Source organism: Myotis davidii, unplaced genomic scaffold, assembly GCF_000327345.1.
Source record: "Myotis davidii unplaced genomic scaffold, ASM32734v1 scaffold212, whole genome shotgun sequence".
Lineage (NCBI taxonomy): Eukaryota > Metazoa > Chordata > Mammalia > Chiroptera > Vespertilionidae > Myotis > Myotis davidii.
The window spans coordinates 89,250-98,888 of NW_006283435.1; positions in this window are offsets into that span (position 1 = coordinate 89,250).

Below are 9,639 nucleotides of genomic sequence, written 5' to 3' on the forward strand. Positions count from 1 at the left end.
GTGGAGGGAACCGGGAGGTGGGAGTAAGCTTGGTGATCCAGGGGACAGCAGGGAACTGTGTCCAGAGCAGAGTGCATAGGAAGAACAGCAGCAGATGAGGTGAGGCAGTAGCCGGGGTGGGCTGTGCAGGGTCTGCAGAGGCAAGAAATATTTGCAGGGAGTCTAAGAGTGATGGTAAACCATCGGGCGGCTTTCCACTGAAGAGGTCAAGATCTGATTTCCAGCCCTAACCGGTTTGGCTCAATGGATAGAGCGTTGGCCTGTGGACTGAAAGGTCCCGTGTTCGATTCCAGTCAAGGGCATGTACCTTCGTTGCGGGCTTGATCCCCAGTAGGGGATGTGCAGGAGGCAGCTGATCGATGTTTCTCTCTCATCGATGTTTCTAACTCTCTATCCCTCTCCCTTCCTCTCTGTAAAAAATCATTAAAATATATTTAAAAAGAAAAAGAAAAAAGATCTGATTTCCATTGCCTCAAAGCTCACTCCAGCTGCAGTGAGGACAATGGACTGGAGGGGGCGCAAGATGATCAAGGTCGATTGGGATGCCTTTTTTAAAAAAGAATGCTTATTTTTCCATTCCAGTTGACATACAACATCATAGTCATTTCAGGTGCATAACACAGCGATTGCACATTAATGTACCTTACAGTGTTCCCCCACCTCCAAGAGGTCTGGTACCCACCTGATACCATAGTTACCACAATAGGATGGCTCCTGGGCTGCGGACACTACAGAGCATTCTTCCCGTGTTAGCTCAGAGGCGCGATGGGCGGGGGTTGGTCCCCGATTCTACAAAGGATGAGCTGGTGGCTCAGTGAAGGAGGTGGGATGCAGGACCCTTTTGCTGTGCTGCCTGCTGGAAGCCGGGGACCTGGGGTCCTTGTAGGTGGGCCTCTGACTCACCTATGGGTTTGGGCGAGGGAACTTTTCCCTTCTGTTCAACTGAGTTTCTCCCTCCCACCAGGAGGTGGGTGTTGGGTTAGATTTCCATTGTGCTTTAGAGCAGTGTTGTTCAATAGGAATATGGTGTGGATCCTATATGTAATGATAAAGTTTCTTTTTTTCATTTTTATTGATTGATTGATTTGGGAAAGACATCGACTTGTTGTTCCCCTTATTTATGAACTTAGTGGTTCCTTCTTGTATGTGCCCTGACCCGGGATTGAACCCAAAACCTTGCGTGTGGGCATGGTTCTCTAACCAACTGAGCTACCCAGCCAAGGCTGTAATTTTAAAGGGTCTAAGAGTCATATATATTTTTTTCTCTAATAGATTATAAAAGGGGGGAACCGGTGACATTTAATTTTTAGAATTTTTTTGTTAATCCTTACCCAAGGATTTTTTTCCATTGATTTTTTTTAGAGAGAGTGGGAGGAAGGGAGGGAGAGAGAAACATTGATGTGAGAGAGACACATCGATTGGTTGTCTCCCGCACACACTCGGACAGGGGCCAGGGATTGAACCTGCAAGTCAGGCATGTGCCCTCCACCAGGAATCAAACCTGCGACCCTTGGGTGCCTGGCCCACACTCCAGCTACTGAGCAACACTGGCCGGGGTGCAACAGATGACACCTAAATAACATTTTATTTGACTATATCCAAAATATGTAACCAATTTTTTTAATTTTTTACATTCTTTTTTTTCCTTTTGCTGAGTTTCTGAAATCCGGTGTGTCTGTTACACTTTCAGCCGATCTGGCTTCAAGCCCAACCACTCTTCAATCCACATGTGATAGTAGACATGAGGGTCCCCCTTGGGAGCTGGGGAAGATGCTATTCTCAGCCCTGACCACAAGGGGTCACTGTGCCCATGCCTGTGCATGGGCTGGCCGCTGCCTTCATGGGGAACTCATTTCCTCCCCTGGCCTGAGCCAGCCTCCAAGGGGAGAGGCACAAGCTGGCAGAAATCTTAAGGCCCCACATGAACAGGGGAAACCTTCCTTGACCTCAAGAGCTGTGTGTTCATTCATTCATCCCACAGACGTTTATTGAGCATTTAATTTGTGACAGCAGCGACCAAAGCAAAAACCTGCCCCCGTGGGAGAGGCCCAAAGGGAAAGGAGACCAATAAGCAGAATAGATAGTATCTGAGAGGGTGCTAAATCGGGGGGTAGAGGCATGCATGGGTGCAGGGTAAGTCCTGACCCTTGGGTTCTCTCCTGGGTGGAGTGTAAGTGCCTAACTTCTGCTTGGATTGCGGAGGCATCCATTTCAAAGATGTTTATCCAGAGCAAACATGTCACCAGCCACATGGCTATTAAAAGGGCCCTGGCTTTAGAGATCTTGGTTGATTTCAATAACTGACCATTTGGGCCTCTGTTTCCCCTCCCCTTCCTTTCTCCCTTCCTCCCACCCCCAGAGGTGGGGTACCCAGCTCAGTGTGGGGTCTCATGAAATGTGAGGTAATGCTCAACCCAGGACCCAGAAGGTAAGAATGAGCATGGGCCCTGGCTGGTTTGGCTCAGTGGATAGAGCGTCGGCCTGTGGACTGAAGGGTCCCAGGTTCGATTCCAGTCAAGGACATGTACCTTGGTTGCGGGCATATCCCCAGTAGGGGGCATGCAGGAGGCAGCTGATCAATGTTTCTCTCTCATCAATGTTTCTAAGTCTCTATCTCTCCCCCTTCCTCTCTGTAAAAAAATCAATAAAATATATTAAATAAAAAAAAGAGAGAGAATGAGCAGGGCCCCAGCCGGTGTAGCTCCGTTGGTTGCGTGATGGCCTGGACACCGAAGTATTGCTGGTTCAAATTTCTGATCAGGGCACACGCCGGGGTTGCGGGTTTGGTCCCTGGTTGGGGTTGTGTGCGGGGGGCGGCCGATCAAAATGTTTCTCTCATCTCTCTTTCTCTTTCTCTCCTCTCCCTAAGCATGTCCTTGGGTGAGGATGAAAAAAAACCCACATAATAATAAGTAAATAAGAATGATCATGGAAAGGGATGGGAGGGGAACGAGAGAATGGCCGGCCCAAAGGATCGCAGCCACGCCAGCCCAGGAGCGCAGAGAATCTGTGCAGAATGGAAGGGCTGCTCCTAGCACAAGACGGCCAGGAGGAGCCAGCAAGGATGGCCAGGCCCTCCCCTCCCCCCCAAGAGGGGTCAGAGTGCTGCTGCACCTGTGCGTGTTCAGCTCGGCTTATGGGGCACTGGGGAGAGTTTAGGGCAGACAGGGCTTCCCCGGGTGTGAGAACGATCCTCTCAGGCCGTGGCCAGGAGGCCAGGAGCAGCCCAACCCGGCTGTGGCCAGGGCGTGGGAGTGGCTGGGCTCAGATACGAGGGCTATTTACGAAGCCCTCGCCGAGGGTTGGGTGGAAATCCTGCTAAATAAACTTTAGAGTGTGTTTTGTAAGCACAAGAGTTTCCACACAAGCCCACATGCAAGAGAAGTCTCTACGAAACAGACCGAGCGGAAACAAAGGTGTCTGGCACCCGGGCAGCCGGCCACGGTACACACAGGAGAGCCCTGTGGAGGGAGAAGGCCACAGTCCGCACAGAGGGCGGGCAGGGTGTTGCTGAGGCAGGAGGCCCGGGTCTGCGGGGAGCCGGGCTGTTGCTGAGGTCTGTGGCCTTGGTGAATGCAGTCCCTACTTAGACCCAAGCGACTCTTAGAAGGACCAGGCGGATGGGACCCATTGCCCTGGGGCACCATCTCCTAGAGTTGGAAACATTCCTCCCTGCAAGTATTTGGGGCCCAGTCTCCCCCCATCCCCCCATGAACGCTCTCCCTGGGCCCGCTAGTTGGAGATTCCTGTCAGGTCTGAAGAGGTAGAGGCAGTGGATGCAGACATTCTGGAGAGAAGGCTCCATGATCATCTCACGCGTCGCCTGTGTCCATAGAGCCCCCCCGCCCCCCACAGGCAAGTATGGGATCGGGCTCCCGGGACTCAGCAGTGAACATGTTAGGCACGGTCCCTGCCCTCATGAAGCTTCAGTTCTAGTTACAGATCCATTTCTTCATTTCATGAGTATTTTTTTAAGACTATATTTTATTGATTTTTTACAGAGAGGAAGGAAGAGGGATAGAGTTAGAAACATCGATGAGAGAGAAACATCGATCAGCTGCCTCCTGCACACTCCCTACGGGGGCTGTGCCCGCAACCAAGGTACATGCCCTTGATTGGAATCAAACCTGGGACCCTTGAGTTTGCAGGCTGACGCTCCATCCACGGAACCAAACCGGCCAGGGCATTTCATGAGCGTTTTACAGCGCACCTACTATGCACCCAGGCACAGAAGCAGACAAAGCAGGCAGAACCGCCCACCCTTGTCCGAGCTGACGCACAGATTGTGGGAAGTCTGACTACACATCAAGTACATAAAGCAGGAGGGACATCCAACGGGGACACGCACCCTCGAGAAAAACAACAACAACAACAAACAAGGAAGCAAACACAGCAAGCAACGATAGGTCGAAATCAGGTGTAGACAGGAGGCCACCAGCGAAGCTACGAGAGGAAGCAGAAGGGGAGATCTGCTCTAGCGAAGGTGGTCAGAGGGCGACCTGCCTGCTGAGATTTGAAGGAGGATCACGGGCAGAGTGGTAGGAAGTGTGTCCCAGGCAGAGGAAACAGCAAAGATAAAGAAAGGCCCTGAGGTGGGAAGGCACCTACCATGTCAAGGTAATCGAAGAAGCCCAGGGGGCCGGAGGCACAGGGCCTGGCAGAGTGGCAGGTCGGGGTGCCTCCGGGGCATTTCAGTTCCCTTACAATTGCAGTGGGAAATGACAGATGGGTTTTAAGCAGGTTTTGACAAGATATATTGTGTGGTTTAAGGACACATTGACTTGGTGAGGGGGTAGGAGTGGGGAGGTGGCGGGGGAGGTGAGGACAGGGGTCGAATGTAGAAGCAGCCAGACCAAGTTGGATGCTGTTGTACCTGTCCAGGTGGCTTGCATGAGAGCGGGTGACAGGAAGTAAGTGGGTGATTCGCCATCTATTTTGGAGCCAAGGTGACTAGAATTGTCAAAGTGGGAGGTGGGAGCCAGGGCCGCTAGGAAGAGGATCATTTACTGACAAGGGGAAGACGGTGGGGAGGGGGGGAATAGGGGGAGGGGGGATACCATGGAGCCTAAACAAAAACAGTGGGACGCAGCCACGGAGGGAGGTGAGGCCGAGATGTTTGTCGGCTGTTGACTTGGCATCAGGGGTGCCCAGGTGTGCACACAGATGCCGCCTGGCACATAGCAGACACAGGTGTTGGCTCAGAGGCCGCGGAGAGATTACCCAGAGGGAGTTTGGGTAATCTGAGACGCACGAGGTCAGCAGCAGAGAGAGGCCTCGAGACAGCCGGGCTGGGGTTCGAATCCCAGCTCCCCCACTTGCTCACCCGGCGACGTTGGGCAACCGACCACATTTCTCTGTTTCCTCATCTGTCGACTGGGAGTGTGTTTGCATGCATCTCACAGGGCTGATGGGGGAATCCGGCGAGACACAGCACGTGGGCGGTAGGTACTGGGAAAATTGTCCACCGAAAACTTGCAGAAGACAGATGAGAGGCTGTGTGCTCATGGCAGACGCCCTCACGCCAGGCTTTCCCAGGCTCGGGCAGTGGGCAGCACACTCCCTGCCTCCCATGGCACGGACAACAAACAGGCCGGCGATCGGCCATGGCGGTTCTGGCCCGGACGACGCCGCCACTTGCACAAGCGACTTCTGTCTTCCCGGTTTCCTCACACGTCACGCACGTACCAATGAGAGTCTCCAGCCTCGGGAAGCTGTTGGTGAGGATTAAATGCGATAATGTATGCAAAGCCCTTGGCAACCTGCCTGGCCTTTAAATTTTTATTTTTGTTATAACTGGAGGCGGAGGCGGGCATCCGCTGACCCCGGGACTCGGGCGCTGACCCCTGGGTTGGGCAGTAGCCCTACGTGCACATGGCTGGAGACCACCACAGGCTGTCACCCATTCTCACGGTCACACCCCGGCCCCTATCTCCATCCAGAAGGGCTCCACCTCTGAAACCACCAAATCCCACATCCCACTCCCTGACCACAGCCTTCCAGGGTTGTGGGTGGCTCTGTCCTACCTGTTTTTCCACCTCAGAGACACCCTGACCCTTCTCATGCAGCCTCCCCTGCAAGCCCCTTCTGTCTCCACTTCCTCCGCCCCACAGTCCACCCCTTTGTGAACCCCCTCCCCACTCCCCACCCCCATACTCAGCTTCCCTGTCTCTGCATCTGCCCCGCCATCACACAGCCCGACATCTGCCTGTTCTTCGCTAGAGAAAACCAACAACAACAACAAAACCAACCAACTGCTCAGATGGCTCCTCTGTCCATTCCCAATGGCCCATTTCATTCACCTGGCATGTTCTCTACAGTCATCCCTGCCCCCACCCCACCTGCCCAGGCCTCTCAGGAGATGTGATGGTTCCTGGTCTTCCTGCCTCCCCGGAGGAAACAGAAGCAGCCCAACAGGCCCTCCCTCCACTTCCTGCCACCTGACCCACACCCCACCTGCCACCCCAGCCGCCCTTTCCTCCTTCCTTCCTGGAACAATGGAAGAGGTGGTGTCTGTGGGGCTGCTGTCTGGGGCCAATCCCACCACTCTCGGCAGTTGCACCATCTGCCCCTTTGTTCTGGGGCATCTCCCTCCCTGGGGTTGTGAGCTCTCCGCAGGGGTTCGTCTGATCACGGGGCCACCAGCTGAGTGTTGTGTAACCTTGGGTGGGTGACTCCGCTTCCTCCTCAGTGCATTGAGGATAACAAGAGTCCCTTTCTCACGGGACCATGGGAAGGGTCCGGGGAGTTAATGTACACACACACAAAAATGCATTAAAACAGCATTGGACTAAGAGATGCAGACTGGGACCAGCACTCTGTGACCACATGGGGAAGGGGGCCTCAACCTGCTGACACACCTTGAACTTGGACGTCTAGCCTCCATAACTATGAGAAAATAACTACCTGTATTTTAAGCTCTCCCCCTACCCCCACCCCCCAAAATAAAACAGTGTTGACACAAAGATCAGTGCTCAGATGGAACTGACTCCTCTCCTCATCTCCAAAGATTCGGAGGGTGAAGCAGAGGTTCAGCTAGTCCTGGAGTTGGAATGCTTCCTCCTGCATCTACCAGCTGGATGACCTTGGGCAAGCCACTTCCCCTCTCTCAGCCTCAGTTTCCCTGTCTGTAAAATGGGGACAAGATAGCCCCTGTCTCATGGAGCCCAGATTTCCCATAATCTCACTGCCCTTTTTTTTTTTTCTGCCCCAGTGACATGGCCTCCCCTCTGGTCCCCGGACACACCAGGACTCCTTCTCCCACCTCAAGGCCTTTGCATCGGCTGCTCCCTCAGCCTGGGACAATCTTCCCCCAGAGACCCCCATGGCTCACTTCCCAACGACCTTTAAACCATTGTTCGAAGTTCCCCTCATCAGGACTTCCCTGCCCCTGCCCTCCTCCCTGCATTCTTATTATTTTTTCATATCACTCATAACTTGTCATATTATGTCCGATATTTCTTTCTTTTTTAAAAAATATATTTTATTGATGTTTTACAGAGAGGAAGGGAGACCTGGAAAGATAGAGAGTTAGAAACATTGATGAGAGAGAAACATCCATCAGCCGCCTCCTGCACACCCCACACTGGGGATGTGCCTGCAACCCAGGTACATGCCCTTGACTGGAATCGAACCTGGGACCGTTCAGTCCTCAGACCGACGCTCTAGCCACTCAGCCAAACCGGTTAGGGCATGTCCTGTATTTCTTTAACTTTCTCTCTCCTGGTTGCCCCCTTCCCAGAATGTAATTTTTTTTTTAAAGCTTTGAACAGCCCAGCTGTGTTTGAACCCCCATGCACATCCTCCTTAAAGAGTTATCTACGCCCAGCTGGTGTGGCTCAGTGGTTGAGCATCGACCTATGAACCAAGAGGTCACAGTTCAGTTTCTTGTCTGGGCACATGCCTGGGTTGCACGGGCTTGACCCCCAGCTGGGGGTATGCAGGATGTTGATATTTCTCTCTCATCAATGTTCTATCTCACCCTCTTTCTTTCTCTCTCTCTCAAAATCAATAAGAACATATTTATTTAAAAAAAAGGAGTTACCCACAATTCCCTGACACCTCTCTCTCCTGGTTTTCCTTCTAGCTCGTCCCTGGCTCCCTCTCACCCCTCCACTTCCTACACCTCAGGGGCAGCCTCCTCCCACCCACTGGGGCCCTTCCTTGGGGGTCCCTAATCCTCTCACTCAATCCTGTCTCCTCAGACCAGCTCCCCACTCTGGCTTCTGGTGCCATCTGTCCTGGGAACTCCCCATGGCTATCTCTACCCAGACAGCTCCCCTAAACTTGAGACCTAGTCAGCAGTGAGGACCCTCAGGGTTCTTCCGTTCCCTGCTCAGAATTACCCTCAGTCCTCTTGCTTCTCCTGGCCAGGTCTTCCTCCAGCACTCTGAGCTCAGTTACCTCCTCCTGCCTGCAGGACTATCCTCAGAATCACTCCCTTCCCTCCCGCCCCTGCCACACTCCCCCTGGCGAACTCCTACTCATCCACAGGCCCCAGCTTCGCACGCCCACCAGGGTCTTCCCACTCCCCAGGCTCCATCAGGCCCTTGGCCAACATCCCCCGTCAGAGGCCCTGTGGACCTTTCCCACCAGACTGTGAGCTCCTTGAAGGCAAGACTGTGGCCAGATGTTTGTTCGTTCATTCATTCATTCATCAAATATTTATTAACACCACGGCATGCCAAACAACATTGTGCTAAGCTGGTGGGTGGAGTGGGGAGCAGAGTTTAGTCTGGCGAGAAGGGAGTGAGTAAGCGGGAGTGGCCCTGAGGGGGCTCGAGGGCTGGGCTGGGCCGCGATAAGGCGGTTCTGAGCCTTATATGTGGTTGCATCCCCAGCCTGCTCGGCTCCCGTGGGCTCCGTGAGGCTGCCTGAGCCGAGAGTTCTTCCCAGGATGAGGGAGACGTTGGAGATAAACTCAGTGGAGGGTCCCACATATAAGGCTCAGAACCGCCTTATCGCGGCCCAGCCCAGCCCTCGAGTCATCTCAGGGCCACTCCCGCTTACTCAGTCCCTTCTCGCCAGACTAAACTCTGCTCCCCACTCCACCCACCAGCTTAGCACAATGTTGTTTGGCATGCCGTGGTGTTAATAAATATTTGATGAATGAATGAATGAACGAACAAACATCTGGACAAGCTCAGTGAGCCCCTCAGAGCAAAGCTTTCTCCTCAAACCGGGTTTGAGGGCTTGTGTTTACCAGAAGGGTCCGTGACGTGACCAACTCTTTATCCTGAAATGGTTATAGATCAGGGGTGGGCAACCCCTGGCATGCGTGCCAAACATGACACGCCAGTAACTTTTGCTGGCACGCGAAACCCTCTCTCATAATCTTCCATTTGCAATTGTGAATCTTTGTTCTCAGTGATGAATTCTGTTAAGTCTCATAATAGGAGTAGCCTGAGGGACGAAAGTAGTAGCTCGTGCATATCTCTGAAGGTCACTAAATATAAACCTGATGTAAAATCTCTATCATCAGTGACGCAGCAGCCAAAGTCCTACTGATAATATCAAACGGAGTCATGAAGTTTTCTGTCGGACTATCAGTGTACATGTATACATTAAAAAATAAATGTATTTTTATCATATACTGAGTTTTTGTCGCTCAAATGAATTTTATTATTTCTTCCAGGTTCTGCA